This window comes from Eublepharis macularius, chromosome 11 (assembly GCF_028583425.1).
Source record: "Eublepharis macularius isolate TG4126 chromosome 11, MPM_Emac_v1.0, whole genome shotgun sequence".
NCBI classification, from domain to species: domain Eukaryota; kingdom Metazoa; phylum Chordata; class Lepidosauria; order Squamata; family Eublepharidae; genus Eublepharis; species Eublepharis macularius.
The window spans coordinates 22827068-22848894 of NC_072800.1; the positions used below are offsets into that span (position 1 = coordinate 22827068).

Here is a 21827-nt window from a genome sequence, read left to right on the forward strand (position 1 = left end):
GTGAGTCAGGCGGGATCGGATTACAGGATCCCGGCGACTGATGTAAGATCTTGATGGAAAGAAACCCGGCGCACCGAACGGGAGCGGGAGAGGGTTGGAGGTGGGCGGCCGGGAGGGTCTGCGGGAGGGCGGGGGCACCTTAGAGACCCACGGGACTCCCAGGGGCAGGAGCGGAGGGAGAGGGCGCTAGGAGTGTATATGTGTGTGTGTTGGGGGGAGGATAGACAACATTGAACACACACACACACACACACACACACACACCCCTCCTGCTCCTCCCTCTCTCCGCACTCCAAAACAGAAGCAAAAAAAAAAATGCCCTCCTTCGCCCCCGGGGATCGGCGCTGTTAAAGTGCTGCCCCGCGATCGCGTCGTGCTGCGCGGCGCCTTGCGGGACGGAGCCCCCGACCTTTTCTCCTATGGGAAGTTTGGGGCGCCTCCCGACCCCGGCAGAGGCTGCGGCAGGTACGTGCGGGGCGAGCTGGGGAGACACGCACGCGGACCCTGGGGGTGGGGGGGGGGAGAGCAAAAGTTCTTTGTTTAACTTGCAGCGTGCAGGAAAAAAAGGAGCCGGGACGGATTTCTTGCGGCTGCGGCGGGGAGAAGGGGGACGATCCCTTGTGTTTCCTGGGCAGCGTTTCTCCTTGAGCCGAGTAGGCGGCCGGGAGGGGGAGAATGGAAGGCGCTGGGGTGGCCGGCGGCTCTTTCGGGAGCCTGAACACTTCCTTGAGCTCCAGTCGCTGGAAAGCTTAAGGGAAGAGGAGTGAGATCGGGCTGCGAAAGTGCGGGGCATTGCCCCCCTCTACCGCCCCCCTTGGGCTTGCAGTGTCTGCCCGGCTGCACTCCGAGAGGATTTGGAGGCTTAACGTCCCACGGTTGAGTTTAACTGCACATTTTGCAGGCTTGGAGCAGCTGCTTGGCCTCTTCCAAAAAAGAAAAAAAAAGAAGGAAGGAAGGGAAAAAAATATCCTGCCAGCAAGTTTCTGAGGTGACTGGAAGTTTGCCACATCTGGAGTGGTGGAAGCAAGTGATCGGATGTGGTGCTGTACACAACCTTGTGTTATTTGTAGTGGTAGGAAGGATGCCTTTTTAATCTATCCCTCGCCTTTATTTATTTTTTTTCAAGTTTGATTCCTGTGCTTGGAAGTTTGGGGGAAGGAACTGAAGTGGGAAGGGAGACCAGGGCCTGGCTCCTAACTCACAAGGAGAGGAGGGTGAACAATGTTGCTTTCGAACTTAGTGGTCTTTTCTGTTGCTGTTGCAAAATGAGGGAAGGATCCTGTGGCTACTCCCAAGACTGGCTAGTTGCTTTTGGCATGAACTTCTAGACACAGGAGCATCAGATGTTTGAATTTCCATTGTGGTTTGTTGAGACTTGCTAATTTTCTGGCAAGGTGTGTAGACCAAAAGCTTCTTGGTTTGGAGCACTTTTTCTGTTGTCAAGACATCTCTCTTTCCTTTTGGTCTTTGGCTCCTTCTTCTAAACCTCATTCATTGGATGGTGAGCATTGCATGGCTGGAGAGTTACATGAATCGCACCCAGCAGTTAACTTTCTCAAACTTGGAAAGAGAGCTGGAGGGGGAGGCCTTGGACAAAAGAGGCGGAGTAAATAGATGAAAACAAAGCAATTTGGACAAGCAGGCACATCAAAAGAACCTTAGAAGGCTTCAGGAAAGACTCAGTTTTGTTATGTTAGTTTAGCCCTTCAACTTTGGGTTGTTCACAGTTGCAGCTTTTCTAACTGAGAGGCTGCCAATTGGGTATTGTCCCTTGCAAGCACCACGTGGGAATAAAGGTAAAAAAAAAAAAACCCTCTGCCCCCAGCCCCCAATTATTTGAATCCTCTGGTGTATTGTGTTGATCCCATCCTTTGGGTCTAGTGTTTGTGGCCTTCTGCCAGTTTATATGTAGAGATATTTATGTAAAACATTTTCTTGCTGCTCTTTGCCAGCTGTTCCACATTTTCCAGCTGCCACTTCAGTTTGAAATGATGGACCGTTTGCATCCCAGCCTAACAGAGCCTTTTAAAAAAAGAGCAAGGTATGGGTGGCTATCCGTTTTGGCAAGTTAACATGTATAGCCCCATTAAATAAGCCTCCATTGACTAACGGGGCATCTTGTAATAACAAACAATATACACTAAACTTTTAGGGGGTTTTCCCCCCAGGCCTTGTCAGTGTTGAAGCTTGAGCCTGCAATTTTAAGTTCATTTTCAGGCATCATGTTAAAACCCAGCCGTTTACAAATCTTTTAAAAACTAAGTGGTTCATTAAAATACTGGTTTTGCAAGGAGGACATTTAATTTCTGTTTTTCATGTTCTGTTAAAGCATCTACATGAGAATGTGTTTGGATCAAATGAACACCAAAGAACAACTCAAGTTTATTTTTTGAGAGAGTAGTGTAAAAAGGGCAGAAGGAATTTTTTTTCTTGTTCTCGTGATTATGAGCTGAGACTGTTTGGAACATTTTTACAATTACATTCTTAATTTGGAAAGGTGACTCAGTGATTGATATCTGTAATTGTTTCCTTTAGGCTCTTTATTAAAAATTAATTGGGATCTGACAGTTTATTAATTGCATATTTTAAAGATTATTTTGAAAGAAGAATGCAGTGTTTAAGAACATAAAGAAATCGGAAACTTGTGACCTTCTTTCTTACCAACTTACGGTAACTTAATTGAGGCTGTCTGTAAAATCTAATGGTGTGAATGACTTCAATAATGTAAGCTGTGTAAAGAATTTCAAGAATTTATTTATTTATGAGATGAAATTTAACTTGAAATGCACTAGTACATAACAATTGATAGATGGTTATTTTGTAGCCTAATTTAAAACAAATGTTAAGTAACTTTGCCCTGATTGTAAGCGGAGACTTCGTTCTAACAATACGGTTGCCATCATCTGCACATTTGCTCTGCAGAAATCCCCACAATGGGACTTATTCTTGACTGATACTGCAATCCTAAAAAGAGTTACGTCCTTCTAAGCCTGTTGACTTCTGTTTAGGGTTACAGTGTCGGGTGTGTAGGACATTTGTAGTTACTGTAATGGTTAAGAACTGTGCCTAAGCACACACAAGTTCAAATGAAATAAGTGAAATATGTGTTGCTTTGAAATAATTGTGATGAGGATTGGGGTGACAGAAATCTAATAATTAGTAAAGGAAAAGTGATGGGTGGATATAATTCTTAAAAAGCAACAAATCAAAGCAGAAGAGTCAGTACAACTCTTTTAAGGTGTGTGTGTGTATACACAGAATTTAGTAAGCACATGGTCATCAGTATAACATTGTTGAAGTGTTTGTCTCTAAAAAAAACACTAAACCAAAGATACTGCATGCATTATCTTGACAAAAAATTGTGCAAAACTTGTACGTTGGCAAATACCCAACAGTCTGTTTACAGAAAAGTCAAAACTCTTTTGAAATGAAAATGGGTTGTGTGATATTGCAGGCATGTTGTGTTGTTTTCCATAAAAGTTTAATTTTAGGTCAGATGTGTTTGGAAAGAGGTAGTTTTCTCAGTGCAAAACCCAGCTTCTGCAAAATAATCAAAGCTCTTTCTCCAAAAGTTGAAAAGTTTAATAAATGCACGTGGGGAGGGGGACCAGCTTTCTACTGAAGCTGATGGTTAATCCCCCATTGATTCCAGTGGAATTAGGATGGCTTTCTTTGCTAGAATTATCATCTATCTTTTTAAATAACATCTTTTAAAAATATAAAAGTTATTTTACACTTCTGATCTCATTTCTGTCTTGCTTGCTTGCAATCGTGTGTAATTTTTAGTTAAGCACATCATAGTCTTCGCATGGCTGCTGAGGTATTTATTTATTAGAAAGCATTTTAGAAAACTTTTCCACATTTTTCTCTCTGAGTAACGCACCTGATGCTTATTAAAGATGGGGATCCGTTCTAGCAAGGGGGAGGCCTGAGAGTTATGGAAGGAAACGGTTTAATGGCCATTGTTGCATGCACTCTGGCGTGAGGAGACAGTAATGTACTAAGAAGAAGCAGACTCCGAGCAAGAGTGAATCAATGAGTCATGAAATCCTCAGGAAGACCTTAGTAATGGAATGTTAATGCTTTTAGACTATAGTAGATTATCTCAAAAGTCAGAGTTTTCTTCTATATGCAATTGTGGTAAATCCCCTAAGCTAAAGAGATACTTTGAAGAAGGCTTTCCTATGGCTGGCCCTCATATTCTGCAGTTTATTTGAAGTGTCATGAAGTCGAGGCATATTGTAAGAATTTAAGATGCCAAACTGACCCAGAGATCCTTTTGTTCAATAACAAGCAATGGCTCAGCTCCGATAATTAATTTCAGTTGACTTTTTAAACTAGAGTGTTTCTAAAACACACACCTTTGCTTAACCCCCACCCTCTCCATCTCAACCATTTCTATCCTCTTGTTTTCTTGCCGTTGGGGTTCATTTGTTCCATCTTAAAATCAAATAAAGGGAGATAGAATAAACAAAATAATGGGGGGGGGGGACACAGCAAAACTTTTTCCCCTATCCAAGTTCTCTGAGTGTATTTTCCTCATCTTTACTTTTATTTGATAGGTCTGTGAAATAGAGCTGTAGACTGGCAAAGACTTTAAATGAAATTTCACACTTTGATGATTTTTTTTCAACTTTGATATATTGACAGCAAAAGGAGCTGCAAAGCTTTTATATAACTTGAGCAGTAACGCCAAGCAGCAGTCAAACGTCTCTCTGCATTTGTGTTTAACTGCAGAAGAAAAACATGTCCATGGGCAGCTGAGGTTCTTATCAACTCCCTAATCCCAGATCCCAGCAAACCTTGAGGGCATGCCTCAGATCTTGCTGAAATCATTGTAGACTCTCTCACAGTTTGCAGATTAAATATGCTATGTGTTCCTGGCTCCAACAACAGTTTTATGAGCTTACTAAGCTTCCTGTTTTAAGATCTCTCTCTCTCTCTTTCCCCCTGAAGTTTTTAGGAGCTGCTAAGGGCAATGCTGTCTGGGCTAAGTGGCTCTTGTTAATTTTGAGACACTTCAGATATTTTATTCGGACTGTAAAAAGAGTCCAAATTGTTGTTTTTTTAAATTTGGAGGCTATTTGCAACAATAACAAAGAGATGCTGTTGTGTGGGGGGTGCTGTTGGTGGTGAGGGAAGGCACATCACTGCAAAGTTTTACGTGAGGCTTGGTTTATGTGATAATGATGATTGCTGTGTTTACATATCAGATGTTTTCTGCTGGAACTCCAACAGTTAAGCAAACTCCTGGTGCCTAATTTCTCACTGGTTATTTTATGGGTTCTGGAAAATGTGTTTCTTCTCCTCCTCATTCCTCCTTCCCACCCCCCTCCCCACCCCAATTGCATTTCACCACAAACAAACAGTAAATTGTAATCATTCACACACTTTTAAAATGGGACGTTTTTCTTCACACCCCCGCCCCCAACTGGGAAAGAGCTGCTTTGCATAGCCTTTCAGTTCTGGATATTAATTTCCCCATATCTGACGAACAAGTTAACTTTTAAGTTTCATTCCCTGCAATCATGTTTATGCGTTTAGCATGAGAACGGCTTGTTAAAAGAAGGGAAATACCTATATCATTGTTCAATAACATGTGTCAAGTTATTCCCAAGGGAACTTGAGCCAATTTTGTGCTTAAAGGTTATTCAGTGAATGAAATTGTGAAAGCCCATTTGTCAAGGTACTGCATGGTTTCTCTTAGTTTCCAGCCCCCAAATTCATTGTCTTCCTGGCCCAGTCATTAGTCATCAGTGTGTTAGTGATGCCTTTGGGCAATGCTGCCCAGCACTTCTTCACACCACTGCAGCTCTAAAAGTGTACTCTGCCGACTTGTAGAATTACTGCTCTGATTTCCACTTGGCTGGGTTTTGAGGTAAGTCCCCTCCCTCCCTTCTAGCTCAATCACTAAGCCCCTGCTTTCTTTTGAAAGATGCCTTCTGCAGAGATGGGGAGGGGGGCGGTGGGAGGGTGAGGATTTTTTCTTAAGGACTTTGTTGGCTTCATCCTGTGAGTTTGTTATGGCATGAACGATAGGCACTGCAATAATCTTAAACTGTATACTTTGCTCTCTTTCGAGCAGTCTCATAGCTGTTTAATGCCTTATGTTTTATTCCAGTGTGGTGACTTGTAGTTAATGTAAGCCTTGAAATTAAAATGCTACAATTAATTTTTAGTTCCCACAGTTTCTGAATATATGCAGGTCTGCCCTGTACATATTTTACTTGGGAGTAAGTCACACTGAGTTAAATGGGACTTGCATCCTATGAATAAATTCTACTGAAACCGCTGTGACTAAATTCTGAATAAATGCATTTGCTTTAAGAGGCAGTCCTGTGCATGCTTAACGTGGCCAGAATCTAACCTGTGTTTGATCTGGCCTGCACTTTCCAACTTGTGTTTCTCTATGGATTCATAGGCTGAGGAGGAAGATGCAGCTGCAGAATTCTGTGATTCCTGTAGAATGACCGGGGGATAATTTCTATTACAGCAAGCAGAATTGTTCCCTGTTAAACCTCCCCCCATTGCAAAATCCACCAACCAAACCCCTCTATAAAACATTCTTGTGCCTTTTTAAAAGGAACAAGACAAGTGTAAAGCCTAAAATGAAGTTTAAAAGCTGTAAGGGGAAGACTTTATAAAGTAGTCCTTTTTTTACAATTGAAGTTCTTCTTGATGTGTAAAGTTAGTCATGCTCTTTACTGGGAAGGTGAAAAACATCTGGGTTTGTTTAGCATGTGAAACTGTGCTCCACCTTTAACCAAAGTACGCTGAGCAGACAGATGGAATTCCAGGAGTCGAACCCCCTTGACTTTTAATACAAAGAAATCTTTCCTTAGCATCTGATTGGGTGAAAGTTGGAATATTGGGTGGAAGTTGGAATACTGGGTGTCAGTGATTTGCATATGTAAAATCAGAACAAGGCCTTGGGCAAGCTGGAGCAATGTTGTTATAGCCCTGTGTCCATTGTATTTTAAATATATTTTTATTGAGATTTCTTGATTGACACTGATAGATTTAAATTTCAGAGTGATTGAGATTGATGCCATAAAGCAATGCATCAATGAGAATGGAAAATAAGAAATTCTTGGTGCCACTGGGATTTGGCAGTTAGCAATATAAGGGAAGGAGGTGTTTTTGGCAGCAGTGGCCTTTTTGAATCAAACAGTAGAAACCAGGATACAAATAATAAAAATTGCAGGGTTTTGTAGGATTTTTTACTACTCAATTGTGAGACAGAGCAGGAACTAGCCTCTCTTGCCCTGTCCACCAATAACCTTGTACACAAGCATCTCTAATACTAACGGCATCAGTGTAGAAAGTATTAAAGCCGGTTATCAGCACATCAAGAGATGCTGATTGTTCTCTTCTGGGATGTATTCTCACCTTTTTGCATCTGCTTTGGGAAACCAAGATTGTAAAAGGTTTTTTTATAACCGGACTGTAATATTGCTGACTTAAAGGGTTTTTTCTTTTTCTTTTTGGCACTTGTTGGCATGAGCTTATATTGCCATGGAAGGATGTTAAGTGGTGACTTGGGGGAATCATTTAACATATACTTCATTGAAATTTTACCCCGTGAAACATAGATAAATGTTTTCCTCCCCTCGCAAATGCTTATTGCAAATGTTCTCTCCCTATTATTAAAGAATTATAAATTAGAATTCTTTAGGTCACATCAGACAATTCAGATGGTACCCCCCCCTCAGTTTTCTGCAGTTATCAACTATACTGTGGCATTAGAACTACCAAAACACAAGAGACAAGAAAACTAGCACGCAACCCCCCCCCCCCCTTTTTTGGTTATAAATTCTTGGCCACTTGTTAAACATCTTTTTTTTTTTTTGAAACTTGAGTATAATATAGTTAAGCATGGGGTTAGAAGAGGGAATTCAAAAGGAACCCAAAGGTTATCTAATTCAAATTAGACATGAAATTCATGAAGATCCACTAGATTCATGCCAGTGGCAATTTTATAATATTTTGGGTGTCTTGATCAGCTGCTATCAACAGAACTTTAGCAAGATATGAAAAGTCTTGTTAGGACTTTGGTAGGATATGAAGTTGACTCCTATTAGGGCTTTAGTAGGGTATAAAGTTCATCCATGTACTTAAAAGTTTCTGTATGGTACTAACTCCTAAATAATTGCAATGATATTTACATGGATGTTAAATCAGAATATTAAATTCTCAAACACTTAAAATCATATTTAGAGATACATAATTGGGGTCTTGATCTTGTCCCAACTGTTCACATGAGTATGGATGACTAACTCGGAGTGAGATATATTTTTGTTTAACATGCAGGTTGGAGGAGGAAATGGTATTTTAGGTAGGGACATCACCGTTTTAGGAGTTGTCTTCAGATTCTGAGATTATTATAACCCTAATAGAATATTTTATACTCCATAAAGCCAGCATCAGATCTTTGTGCAATCAGACAACTAAATACCTAAAATACATCCAGCCCTGAAACTGGTCATTAATTTTCAATAATAGCAATTGTGTCATTGATAAAGAGCTTTCAGTTCTTACCCAGGCAAAAATATTCCTTCCGACTAGTTAAAATTGGGGAAAGGACTACATAACAGGGCCTCTGATCAGAACCTTGCACCACTGTTTTTATTTTGAGGCAGAATTTCAGCTCTTGAAATGGTAGGAAAACACCGCGAATCAGTAGCTGGCTAATTGCGTTCTTTTTGAATTTAGTCCTGTAATAGAAGAGTCCTTCTGTGGTATAGTAGAAGTGCAGCATGGTCTATAAAACTAGATGATGAAGCATCCCCCAAAGGATGCTGCTGTTACCTCATTTGGAGCCACCAGGAGCTATACTGGACGTGTTGATGGCCACTCACCAAGTCACCTGTGATCCAGTAGGCAAGGTCTACAAAATGTGACCACCCCATCCAAATCACAAATAAGTAATATAAGATTTTGCAGGTAGGTGGGCTGGTAAATTATTTTTGCTGGCTGTCTTTTGCATGTCTGTTTGCAAGACAATCATGTGAAAGTCGCCTTGTTGCAATATTCAGATAGATTTTCTTTAAAAATGTAATTTCCTCGAGGAATAAAGAGCCCCTTTGCATGGTTTCTTGTTCAGGGTACTTCATTGTTCATGGTACTTCATTGAAATGTTTTGTCTGTTTTTTAAATTTTTGCTCCTAATCATGAAATTATTCTCCTGCCTAACTGCATGCCTTTGTTTTAGATGCTGTGTGATTTTGTCCACCAGTTTCAATATATCAAGGACGGGACCAGCTCACAATTAGGTTTAAAGTATTTTGAAATCTTAAAAAAAAATCTGAATACCTTCTGACAGAAGCAACATGAAAGAAGAAAGTGGACATTATTGTGTTTTTGAATACATGTGGATATTAAAGCATTATCCGCTTTTTATAGCTAGATAAAATATAGCAAAAAATGAATTGGCAACAGTTATATCAAAAGGGCAAAGTATCTGCTTTGCTGGATCCATCAAGTCTAGTATTTTCTTCTCAAAAGACACAAGCCAGATGCTTTTGGACACTCTGGAGCAGAGGATGAAGGCTTTCTTGTGTGTGTGTGTGTGTGTGTGTGTGTGTGTGTGTGTGTGTGTGTGTGAAGGTTTGAAGGTATACTGCCTCAGTATACAGAAGTTTCATTATAGCATTGTTACTAATAGCCATTGAGAGATACATTCTTCATTTATTATTCAGTGCTCTTTAAACAGTATCACATCACCATGTGGTAATGGTCGTGAAATCTAAAAATTAGTTATGTGCTGAAATAATCCCTTTATCTATCCTTATCACCTTTGTTGTGTGGGAACCCCCGCCCCCCAACATATTCTAGTAAGACAGAGGGAAGAAAATGTTTTTCTTTTATCCATCCTTACGTACCATACATTTTGTAAACCTCTCATATATATACCCCTGTAGTTCTTTTTTAAAGAAAAGCAACAAGTCCCAAATGAGTCAGCCTGACCCTGTAGGAAAATCCTCTTGATCATTTTATTAACCCTTGCTGTACTTTGTCTGGTGCTACTTCATTATTTTGATTTCTGTGTGGTATAATTGGATTTAAATGTATTGAATAGCAGGAAATGTAAACTGGACCTGAATTTGTTCTCAAGAAACAGACTGGAAAACAGAAACGATTCCAACCAATGATGTCTTTAAAAATTTAAGTGATGAAAATAGTTGAAGAATGTCTTACCACTGCTTATTTACCAAGGTGGATTTTATTTTTAATTTTTTTTAAAATTTAAACTTTTTATCCTTTCAGTCTCTCGGAAAGGCTCTCAGAATTCTGGCTATCTACCAAGTTAAAAACTGTACTTTAAATTCATTAGAACAAATAAAAAATTAACAGGGAAGAATGGGCACTTCTTTGAACTATAAGAACATCTAGAGTGCTAGTGGTCCATTTGATATGAAGAGTAGAATCTTGTCTGTACTTTAGGAGATTTCAGGAATATAATGAAAAAGAGGGAGGCTGTGTATAGGTGTTTGCAAGTCTTCTCAGTGTTAGCATAGAGGAAGGAAGATTCCAGTCTTTTTGTGCAGTACAGGTTCTATATGAGATCTAGGAATTCATGAATTTTGCACCTGGAGTGCGTTGCCAGCACACTCAAGATGCTTTGCAATCCTAACCCCACTCCCAAGAACCCTGTGCAACAAGTCATTCTTATGTTCAGTTGTGCTAAGGGTGCAAGTACTTGAGATACTGGAAATCTGTGATCATATGGCATTAGTTTTCTTTGAAAGCAGTTTTGGGCGATAAGAAAGAGGCATTTCTGTCCAGAAAACATCACAGGGGAAAGGTCAACCTCCCTCTCCACCACAGTATGATGGTCCTGCTTTAGACTCATCCTCTTATGGCTTCTTTTAAAGGAAAAGAATGACAGAAAAAGACATTGAGGTTTCTGATCATGGATATCATGTATGAAACGATTTCCAAAAAATAGACTAAATGTCTCGTTTCAGATTCCTGTTAGGACATGAATTGACTGGATAGCCTTTGAGAACTCACAGTCATCATCCACGTTCTCTTAGGGCACAGCTAGACAAGAGGTGTGCTCCGTTGTTCCCTGGATGAACCAGGAGGATTGTGAGTTGTTGAAGGCTACACAGACATTTCATGTCTGAACAGGAATTTAAACTGGCCCTTTAATCTGTCCTCTGGGCATCATTTCACACACCACATTGAGACAAAACCAGGCTTGCTACGGAGGGAACAACCAGCACCAAACTGCAGCTGTTCTCCCTGCCTGGTGTACCTATTCTCTGTCCGTATTTGTTTCATTCATGTTTTACACTTTCGTGCATACATTTTTTTAAAAAAAAAATCTGTGTGAAGTAGCCTGATATGTCTTCTCTGATATAAGAGGTTTTTTTTTTCCAGGGGAAATAGTTTGGAATGATTCCCACAAAGAGGTACGCACAGAAGTGGAATCTGTGGGATAGCTCTTTTTGACTGGAACCAGCTGGAATTGAATTATCATGCCTGTGGAGAAATGTTAGGTTGGCATGTCCTTAGAGATCATTCAGAAAATATGTCTCAAAGCAGAGAAGAAGGAAGGCTTTGCATTGTGACAATTTGTGAAAATGAAATGGGGGATTGTGGTTGAAATGTGATGTCATTCTTGTGTATGTTTCAGGAGAGCCTGTAGCTTAGTGGTTGAGCATATGTTTTGCGTTAAGAAGAATGTCCTTAGTCCAGCCCTTAGCAATTCCCACTGCAAGGGTGTTTGGGAGAGATCTGAAACCTTGACTTTGAGTCCAGGGACACCTTAGAGACCAACGAAATTTCCAAGGCGTAAGCTTTCAAGAGTTAGAGCTCTCTTCTTCAGATACTCTCTTCTGACTCTGGAAATCTTGTTGGTCTCTAAGGTGTCCCTGGACTCAAATCCTGCTATTTTACTGCAGTCCAATGTGGCTACCCACCTAAAACCTTGCAGTGCCAGTGCTGGTAGGTGTGAACAGTACTTGGGCTAGATGGACCAGTGATCAGATTTTAGCAACTTTTCCTTGCTGCGTCTTTTCCCATTTAGCTAAATGTTTTTGTGTTTGAGTCATCTCTTTCTACGTTGCACCCATGCCCCACTTTGTTTCAGTATTTCTTTACTTCCTTCTGCTTTTAGGTCTCCTTCCTTTTCTTTCTAGATACGAATTGCACACCAGTGGCCACACTGAGGGTACTGCAGATTTTTAAAAAATACATTAAATTGCTAAAAAGTCATTTCTGAAGAGCGTGAAATGCTTCTTGTTGCTTGTTTTCAGTGACATTTATTTGTCAATAAAACACAATTCTCTATAATAAGTATCCTTTTTGGGCCTTAAATTTTCCTTTATATACTGTCTTTATAAGGAGAGGAATGGTTTGGACTGGAGTGCTAAAATGTGACAAGTGGGGAGAAGAGGTTTTTAAAAAGCATATCATACTTCATAGAATGATTTCTGGTTTTCAGGGAAACTTTATCACTGCAGATTTGCCTGAATTGGTGTTAAAATAACTGAGGGCGTTAGCTTTTAAACGTAACCAGTACAAGCTTGAATGAATCTAAATAAAATTGCTCTCATATTAAATCGTCTCATGTACATTTTGAATAGATCTGACCAAGATGGAGCTTTCTTTATCCTTGAGTATTCCCAAGGAATGAAGTAACCAGTTTTGATGCATCTGATAAAGGGTCCTTTATGCTTGAAAGACACTGTAATTTTCTGATTGTTCTACATGCTACCCCTTGTGTTTTTTTTCCTCTTTCACACAGTTTTCCTCTTCTGAGACAGATCCCCAAAGACTGCCTCCAGTAGTGCAGATCAAAGCGGTGCATGTGAACACCCCAAATACCCAGAGTCATTTCTGAAAAAAATTAAACACCCAATGTTTGCCTGCACACTGATCTGGCCACTCTGGATGCTGATAGCAATCAGTATAAACTTTCCCTACTGCTGATGTAATGATGATGAATGCCGTGGCGCTGTTACTTCAGACAGCTCTTCTCAGCGGATGCAAACCACTTGTTAATGAACGGAATACAATTCCGGCGGCATCAAACAGAAACAGGGATGGGGATTTGAAAGGAGGCAATCGGTTAAAAAGACAAAGGCAATAAACCAAAGGCGGGAAAGGGTCTGTGTTTCAGAAGAAAAACATTTTTAGAATTTTGCAATCCATCTTGGAAAACTTGGAAGACTCATTAGAGGCGAGCAGAGGGGCTGAATTCGACATAGGCTTAGAGATCACCTAGACGATTCTCATTTTTCTGCACTTCTGATAACCAGTGTCTAGACTTGCAGAATGCTTGCAACCTGAGCTCAACTCCCAGTTTATCCACGTGGCTGAAAAGAATCGCTGTGTGGGCTGTACCATCCACTTGGCTGTATTTCATTGCAGAAATACAGAAGAACTACATTAGAAGAAAAAGATATCTGCCCTTCCCTGTGATTGTTCTGGCTTTTCATTTTTTACTATAAAGTACTGGACCAAGTGTGCTGGAAGCCACTGTTTAGATAATCCATAGTCGATCACTGGAACTTACATGACTAGAAATTTTTGTATGAAAATTCTGATCTTTTCATACAAGTCTTCTTTTTCTCTGCTTTTTACAATGATTTACAAATGATGCCATATTTATACCCAAGTTCCCTGGGGCAGCTTCCTGCACATAAGTTAGGAAAGGAAGATGCGAGTCCCCAACCATGCAACAGAAGCCTGCCAGGAAGCCAAAGTTGTTCTTCCTCAGTTTGTACTTCATGGGAGAAAGTACAAGGGGAGAGCACATTTCTCTCCTTCATGGAGAAATGCTGTAATCCTATAAAGAGCACATAAATCTCGCTAAGGCGGAGATGCGTGAGTTTTTCCTTGTTTCCTTTTTCAGAATTTTCTACTAGTGTGCTGAGCCATTTTCCTATATATCATGTATCATAGAATTCATTCGCCTTCTGACACTCACAAGCAATTGTTATAATTTATTACTTTTTATTGTACGGTATTTTAATCTAGAATTTTCTGTAAATGACAAACTACAATCTTTATCTTCTGTATTTGAATTCAATAAAACTTTTTAAAAAAACAATTTTCCTATATATCAAGTCAAGTCAAGTTAGCCTTTATTGGCATATATCAGCAATTCAAGTTATTACAATACAGACACAATAAAAGGAAAAAGCAATCATGATGTAATTCTATGATAACCTTTGATGCCACTTCAAAGCAGCATGGAGAAACTTACCCACCATCTCGATTACCTCGGGGAAAGAATCATTCAGCAATCTATAAACTTTGAGCAAATCAGGGCAGTCTGTCATATTAGCTAGAACAGATTTTAAATATGTGTGACATATATCAACATACAGATGACAATGCAGAAGAACATGTGTAATTGACTAAACACAATTTTGTTTACATAGACAATATATGGTTAAATTGGGTGCCCTGTTAAATCTGCCATATAAAATGGCAGACAGCATAGTGTTACACCTAGCTAGGGAAAATGCCCTACGTTGATGTGGAACCTGCAAGGAGGATAAATATGGAGCCATCCTCCCTACAGTGAGAGAGAGCTCTCAAAGCTTAGAGGGGAGCAAGTTCTGGTAGCCAGACTATGTAACTTCTGGTGCTCAATGTCCAACATCCTATTCTTAATTTGTAAAAATGCAGCATTTGATGTTAACATTGATGGTATGTAAGGCTCCTCAGATCCTTTATATAAATACGAAGCCAGTATTGGAACATCATAAGCCAGGCCCTTGTTTCCATTAAGATTAAACCCGTTTCTAGGCAGAGAACTGCATATAGAACACACTTCGGTTGACCCATAATTTTCCGCAGAAATTTGGATTGAACACATTTGATGTCCTATAGAGCAGAATTGCTAAAGCTGGTTTAGTCAGGATGGAGACTACTTTAAATGAGCACTTCTGAAACTGAAAAGGTGAACATGTAAATAACCTAAATAAAAATTGTTCTGTATGGTGGCTGTTGCTTACCAACTGCTGAGCTGTTCTGTGTACAGTGGAGAAAACAGTCCACACAATTAACGATTACACATAAAACAGCTTGTTCCCAGAAGAAAGGCTTGTGGGTGCTAGAATTTCCCCTCTGCATTCAAACATAGTACCTGGATGGTATCTAAGCTCCCATAGAGGTTAAGAAGATGCTCTTTGTCAGTACCAGAGATTTCATTGGGATGTAAAGAAGAAGATGGTTTCTTAGGCATGGGTTCAAGATATCTGAGGTTTTTACAGGCAGGGCTGTGGGTAATTTATAAACGAATGATGTGCTAATAATACTTGTATCCTTCAGCCTTATACATGTCTAGAGTCTATATCGATGTCAAGGGCAGCACCACAGGGACTGCATTATACTAGTCTATCCTTGGGGCTGTGAAGACAGGTTGGCGTCTCACAGAGGTTTTAGCATTTTTACAAGATGTTCTGCGTGGTATCCCAGGCTTAGTGCTTACATGACGCTTACATGACTGCAACAATGGAAGATCAGATGCACAAAAGTTCACTTACGTGAACAGAAAGGAATAATAGTTTATGGTTTTCCTGTTCATAGAAGGGTTTGGGTTATCTTACATAAGTTATATTTTTTTCCAGCCTGTGAAATTGAGCTATCCCTGGGACATTAAGACACACGATCACCTCAGTGTTTTTGCCATAACGTCACAACTGACTTATGGCGACCCTGTAGGGGTTTCAAGGCAAGAGATGTTCAGAGGTGGTATACTGTTGCCTGCCTCTGTGTAGCATCCCTGTACTAAAGTTGATTTGACATAATGGAGAGTTTATTTACAAATCTGTGTAATTTTCGTTGTTAACGTATGTTAATTGTACTCTCCTGGTCATCTCTTCAGTCTGGTGAGAGAGCGCCTTAGAGACATTCAGGAAGTAGCAAGACTATTTTCGGAGTGTCTCAAAAGTTAAGAAGAGCCCTGCCTTCCTCCAACTCAGGCGAAGGATGGAGCTCTCTCTGATGTGAGAAATGTTCAGGGAGCAGTGAGACATCTGACTGTTCCCCCCTCCTTCTTCCATGATGGGGGTGATCCTTCTCCCATGACTGGAGGAGGAGATGATCCTCCTCCCATGATATCCTTATAGTAATAATGTCCTTCCTCCTTGGAGGACAGTCAGGGTGGCTGGAAGTTAAAGCCAGTCAAAAATTTTGTGGACTTCTTTGTATTACAGGTGCACGTGGAAGTAGTGTATCAGCTAAAATTATTACTCTAGGATATATTTACACATTTTATTCTAGTGTTGTTTACTTAGTTTTTTTGTACGTTCACTAATTTGTTTTCCAATCTTCATTATGCTGGTTTTAACAATTTGTTCTTATCATTGTTCTAATTGAATCATAAATTGGTGCAAGCTTGCATTTTGCTGTTTTGAAAAGCGGAGGCGCACCTGTGAGCAGGTTGCTGGTCTGCCAGGGATTAGCTTGAAAGTGGGGCTCAGATTAATTTGTTGAATGGACTCAAGCCTGCGGGAAAATTGCAAAAGATTCCGGCATGGTTGAATGGAAAAAGACCATGACTGTTTGCTTTTACGGAGGAATGTTTATCCCTCTTTTTTACCTATAAAAAGTTCAGGGTTGTGTTTTCTCTTGGCTACGGTCATCATTCTTATGCACATGCAGACATGGAGTAGTAACAGAAGAAACTAGCTTGCCAGTGTTTGAAACTAAGTCTTACTTTTGAAAAATGCACATGTGGCATTGAAAGGAGCAGGCGCTGTCCAGAAGTTTCAAATGCACCATAACTTCCCCCTTCTTGCATTGGATTATGTACCCATGGGAGGAGGGAGGAGGGAAGGAATTACTTGATTTATGGTTTTTTTTATTATTGTCGGTGCCAAGTAATTGTTTGAATAGAATTGGAAATAATTAAATAATTTATTATTATTTATTATTATTTATTTATTATTTGGAAATTATTACAATGACTTTTAATAAGAAGGGGAGAGAAGTTGTTTTCAGCTGTGCTGATCCAAAAGAAAAATACCCCAAATCCTAGAACAAAATCCACATAAAACCTTTCATCAGGGCTTTTTTTCAGCAGGAACATGGTGGAACGGAGTTCTGGCACTTTTTGAAAATGGTCACATGGCTGGCGGCCCCGCCCCCTGATCTCCAGACCGAGGGGAGTTTAGATCACCCTCCATGCCGCTCCAGCTCCCCTCTGTCTGGAGATCAGGGGGTGGGGCCACCGGCCATGTGACCATTTTCACCGAGGGCGATTTAAACTGTAAAAAACTCCCCCCTTGTTCCAGCTGACCCAAAGTGACACCATTGTGCGGTCCTGAGTTCCTCCACCCCTTTTCCCAGAAAAAAAGCCCTGCCTTTCATCAGGACCAACCAAATGATACATAATAATGTGCAAACTTTTGAGTTCTCTTCTGGATGTTACAAAAAGAAATAAACGAAAGGAAGAAGTTTCAGGGTATGGTGGAAAATCCTGGTGTATGGTTTTCTACCGTAGCTTTACTGAAAAGAAATGTATGGTTTGTTTTAAAATCAATGCAGGCAGGACAAGCTATTGCAAAATAATGAATACAATGTATAATAGGCAGAGAGGATGCTTTAGCAACGTGCATTAGTAAGGGAGAGACCAATACTCAGACACTGATCCTTGGTGTGAGCACAGGGATACTGCAAGAATATAAGAGTGTCCCTGTTTCCAGCTCTGAAATGTTGGAGAATGTGTATCCCTTGTTATATGCTTACATTCAGGTCAAAAGCTGCTGTTGTTGCCATGACCAGCTAGGATTTGTAGCATTCTTGCACAGAACAGCTTCTGGCTTCTGTGATTTCGAGGAAGATTTGGGGGATTAGAATGTGACATTTTAGAGTGGAATACCCTATGGGATTCATTTCATCGGAGTACTCACATTTTATACAGTTAGTCAAAAAGGGAGTTACTTGGGAATGTTTTTAATACCTCAACGAGGCACAGCTACATATACTGATGGGGGAATTCATTGAAATATATAATTTATTGAAATATATAACAACAACAACATTCTATTTATATACTGCCCTTCAGGATGACTTAACACCCACTGAGAGCAGTTTACAAAGTATGTTATTATTATCCCTGCAATAATCACCCTGTGAGGTGGGTGGGGCTGAGAGAGCTCTGGAAGAGCTGTGACTGACCCAAGGTCACCCAGCTGTCTTCAAGTGGAGGAGTGGGGAATCAAACCCGGCTCTCCAGATTAGAGTCCCGTGCTCTTAACCACTACACCAAACTGGCTTCGATTGATAGTGTAAATGGAATAAAAGAAGGCATCCTAGGAATCTCTCTCTCTCTTTTAAAGTAGATTTCCAGTCCTGTAATTTTTATGGAGCAAGCTTTGAAAATGAGCAGGTAAATGTAAGAAGATAAGTAGAGCCTGTTGAATCAGACCAGTGTTCCATCTAGTCTAGCATACTGTTTCATACAGTGGCCAATCAAATAGCCTCCATTGGCAATCCCACAAATAGAGAACTTTGATTGAAGGATGGCTATAACTTGTATTGGATCCAGATACAATCCCATAGATGTCATCTGTACCTTTCCACCTTTGCCTTTATATGTTTTGAATTCTTTAAATCCAGAAACTATAATGCGGATATATTAGGCTGTGATAGTCAGGAAAGCTCCCACTCTCCTGGCTTTCTGTAAACAATGCAAAACTGAATTATTCAAGAGGGCTTTTTCTCCGATAGGAGGGCTGTACTGCAAGGAAGTGGTCTCAGAGGGATGCATTAGCAGAGGGATAGGGACCATAGACTACTAATCTGTGCTACTGTGTGTTGTCTGTTGCTTTGGATATGATCCTACTGGGTAGTTCTATGTTGTTTAATGTGTCATTCTTAGAGCTAAGCTACAAGAGACGAATTACACGAGGAGGAGCCCGTGAAGGGAGTTGCAATTTTAGCAGGGAAGCTGAGTTTTAAAAGAGATCCCCTTAGAAGGGGAGGTGAAACTGACAGAGCCTTCAGGAGGCAGAGAGGAAATTAACAAACCCTCTGAGCAGAGATCTCTCTGGCTCTGTAGAGAGGGGAAATCGACAAAGCCTTCCTATCTCTTTAAAAACTCAGCTTCCTGGCTAATATTGTGACTCGACTCCCTTTACATGCTCCTACTCGTGTAATTTGTCTCTTGTAGCTTGGCTCTTAGAAGTGCTTATGCTCTGTTTTCCCTACTGTGATTTTTCATTGCTTGCATGGTGTTCTTTTATGAGAGGAAACATTTGAATATGGTATCTCCCACCTTCAGTAGTACAGCCCACTTTACTGCCTCAAGACTGTACCAACTTATTTTATTAAAGTCTTACATGCTTTGGGGCTAGGTTCTCTTATGCATTGCCTTCTTCCCTACCAATCTGTCTGGTTATTAAGAATTTTGTGGGTTCCTGTGTTCTGGGTGTTCCCACCCTTTGAAGTGGGGCGGCGTCTATTAGTGGCTGTCTTATTTTCTGTTGTGGCAGCCTATCTGTAGAACTCTTTCGTTGCTTCCAGTTTCCCAGTCCTTATTCTTTTGAGTTCTATGTACCACATGAAAATGTTTCTGTTTTTTAAATCCTTGGGGGGCGGGTTAGCTAAAATTTGGATGGCCCAGGTTAGCTCAATTTCATCCATTCTCAGAAACTAAGCAGGGTCGGTCCTGGTTAGTACTAGGATGGAAGACTACTTAGGAAGTCCGGGATCGTGATGCAGAGGCAGGCAGTCACAACCACTTCTGTTTGTCTGTTGCTTTGAAAACCCTATGGGGTTGCCATACGTAGGCTGTGACTTGACAGCACTTCACACACAAAGTTTAGGGCTTTGTCCTTCCTCTTTGACCTCTTGACTTGTTGATATTGTACTGCAGTAATGCTGCTTGCACTGGTGGTGTTACTGGATTGATTATTGCTGTTTTGGTATTCTGATTATTATAGTGATTTTATTGATGATATTGGTGCACATCTTTTTTTTTTTTTACTATTATTTACTTTTTTGTACACTACCTTGATAGCATAGATGTACAATAAATAAAAATAATCAACAAATAGAAAAATGGCTACAACCTGGGTTGAGCCACTTCATTATCTGGATCAATTCTGCTGGTGGAGGCACTTGCCTCTGGTGGAAGGCTCCACTAGTGGGACAAATAAATCCATGGCATTCGGTCCCTTGACTAAAGAGACATTGCATGGAACGTCTGCTTTTGGACTGAAGCCCTGTTTAGCCAGGTGGCTCGTCGTGACCAATGAATGGTGCATTTCAGGTGATAAACCAGAGCCTTTGCCTTCTGTAGCATACCTGCTTATGAGTAAACATTATGCCTTTTGAAGCAGCAGGCTGTGGTGCATACTCACAAATGAATCTATTGGTGGGAAAGGCCTCCGTGCTGACAAGGAAGGCCTCCAGCAGTAGGCTTCATCTTCAGGGTAAATTAACTGTCTGGGAAGTGTTCCAGCTTGTCATTTAAGGCTCATTTGCATGGAATTTAGGATACAAATGAATTAATAGAAACACCTGCAGTCTTCAGAGTAAAAAATATGGAAGTAGATGCCAGCTCAGGAGAAACAGCCTCTTGGGGTGGGTGGGAGGGGAGTCTCTTTAAGGTTCAGCTGATGCTGCTGCTTGCTGCCAGGTTTTGGAAATGCTGACTTACAGGGCTGGGAGCGTTGGATAGAGTTGCCATCTAAAGAGCTCCCAAAGCAGATACATTGTGATATCTTAAGGAAATTATGTATTACGTATGTCGGAACATTACCAGTTCTTTATTAAAATATACTGTCTATGTAGTGTATTAAACTAAAGTTGCTTTTGGCAACTGTGGTGCATCTCTTCTTTTCCCATGAGTATTTGTCAAATGGGGTTTTTCTGCACAGGTTTTTTCTGTTGGCTCTGGCCCCATACTGCTTCTCTAGATTTCCACATGCATTTTTTTTGCCTTTAGTTTTCCCTTTGTTTTCTTTTGGTCCTCACCAGGATTTTTCCAGTTCTTTTGAGACCACTTTTACCTAAGTCTTTTTCTGGAAACCTAGTCGATTTTTTTCTCATGCGCAATATTTCTTTCCGTTTTGTTTGCCCTGCCCATTCCCACAGACCACCAACCCACATTTTGATGATTGGACATTCATTATTGTCAAACCACTCCTCCCCCTGCCTTCCTTCCCCCTCCCTTCCTGGTTTTGATCTCTTTTTTAAATCAGCAATTTCATGTTACTATATCAACTTACCATTGTAATAATAGGTGCAGCAGGTTCCCTATATTCCCAGCTTTCATGTTAAAAGAAGTCTCTAGCCCTTTCCATTATGGAGATAAAATCAAAGGAGTCCAGTAGCACCTTTAAGACTAACCAGCTTCACTGTAGCATAAGCTTTCGAGAATCACAGTTCTCTTCGTCAGATGCGTTCGTCAAATTTGTCAGATTCTCTACATCAGATGCACAGTTCTCTTCGTCAGATGCGGATGCATCTGACGAAGAGAACTGTGATTCTCGAAAGCTTACGCTGCAGTAAAGTTGGTTAGTCTTAAAGGTGCTACTTGGACTCTTCAATTTTGCTACTACGGACTAACACGGCTAACTCCTCTGGATCTATGATTATGGAGATAGGCCTTTCCTTTTATTTCTGCTAGGGAAGGGGCTACTGACTTTCTTTTAAAAAAATCATCAATTTCATATCAATTGATTGACCTCCATAGTAATAACTGGTGCAGCGGGTTCTCTGAATTCTCAGTTTTCATTTAAAAATTAAAGCAGGTCTTTAGTCTACTCCCTTTTGGAGGTATGCCTTTTCCCTTCTATTTTGCCAAGGGAATGGGTTAGAGACTTTTTTTAAAAAAAAATAGAAGCTAGGAATTC

At 40.4% G+C, this 21827-nt stretch overlaps 1 protein-coding gene across 1 annotated transcript in view; it reads left to right on the plus strand.

The window, feature by feature from the left end:
* The first annotated feature begins 329 nt into the window (after positions 1-329).
* The window catches only part of GLI3 (GLI family zinc finger 3), a 306111-nt gene continuing 284613 nt past the window's right edge, over positions 330-21827 (plus strand). Inside the window, exon 1 of the mRNA XM_054991390.1 lies at positions 330-465. The gene's annotated coding sequence lies outside the window, so the exon portion shown is untranslated. The remainder of the gene's footprint in view (positions 466-21827) is intronic.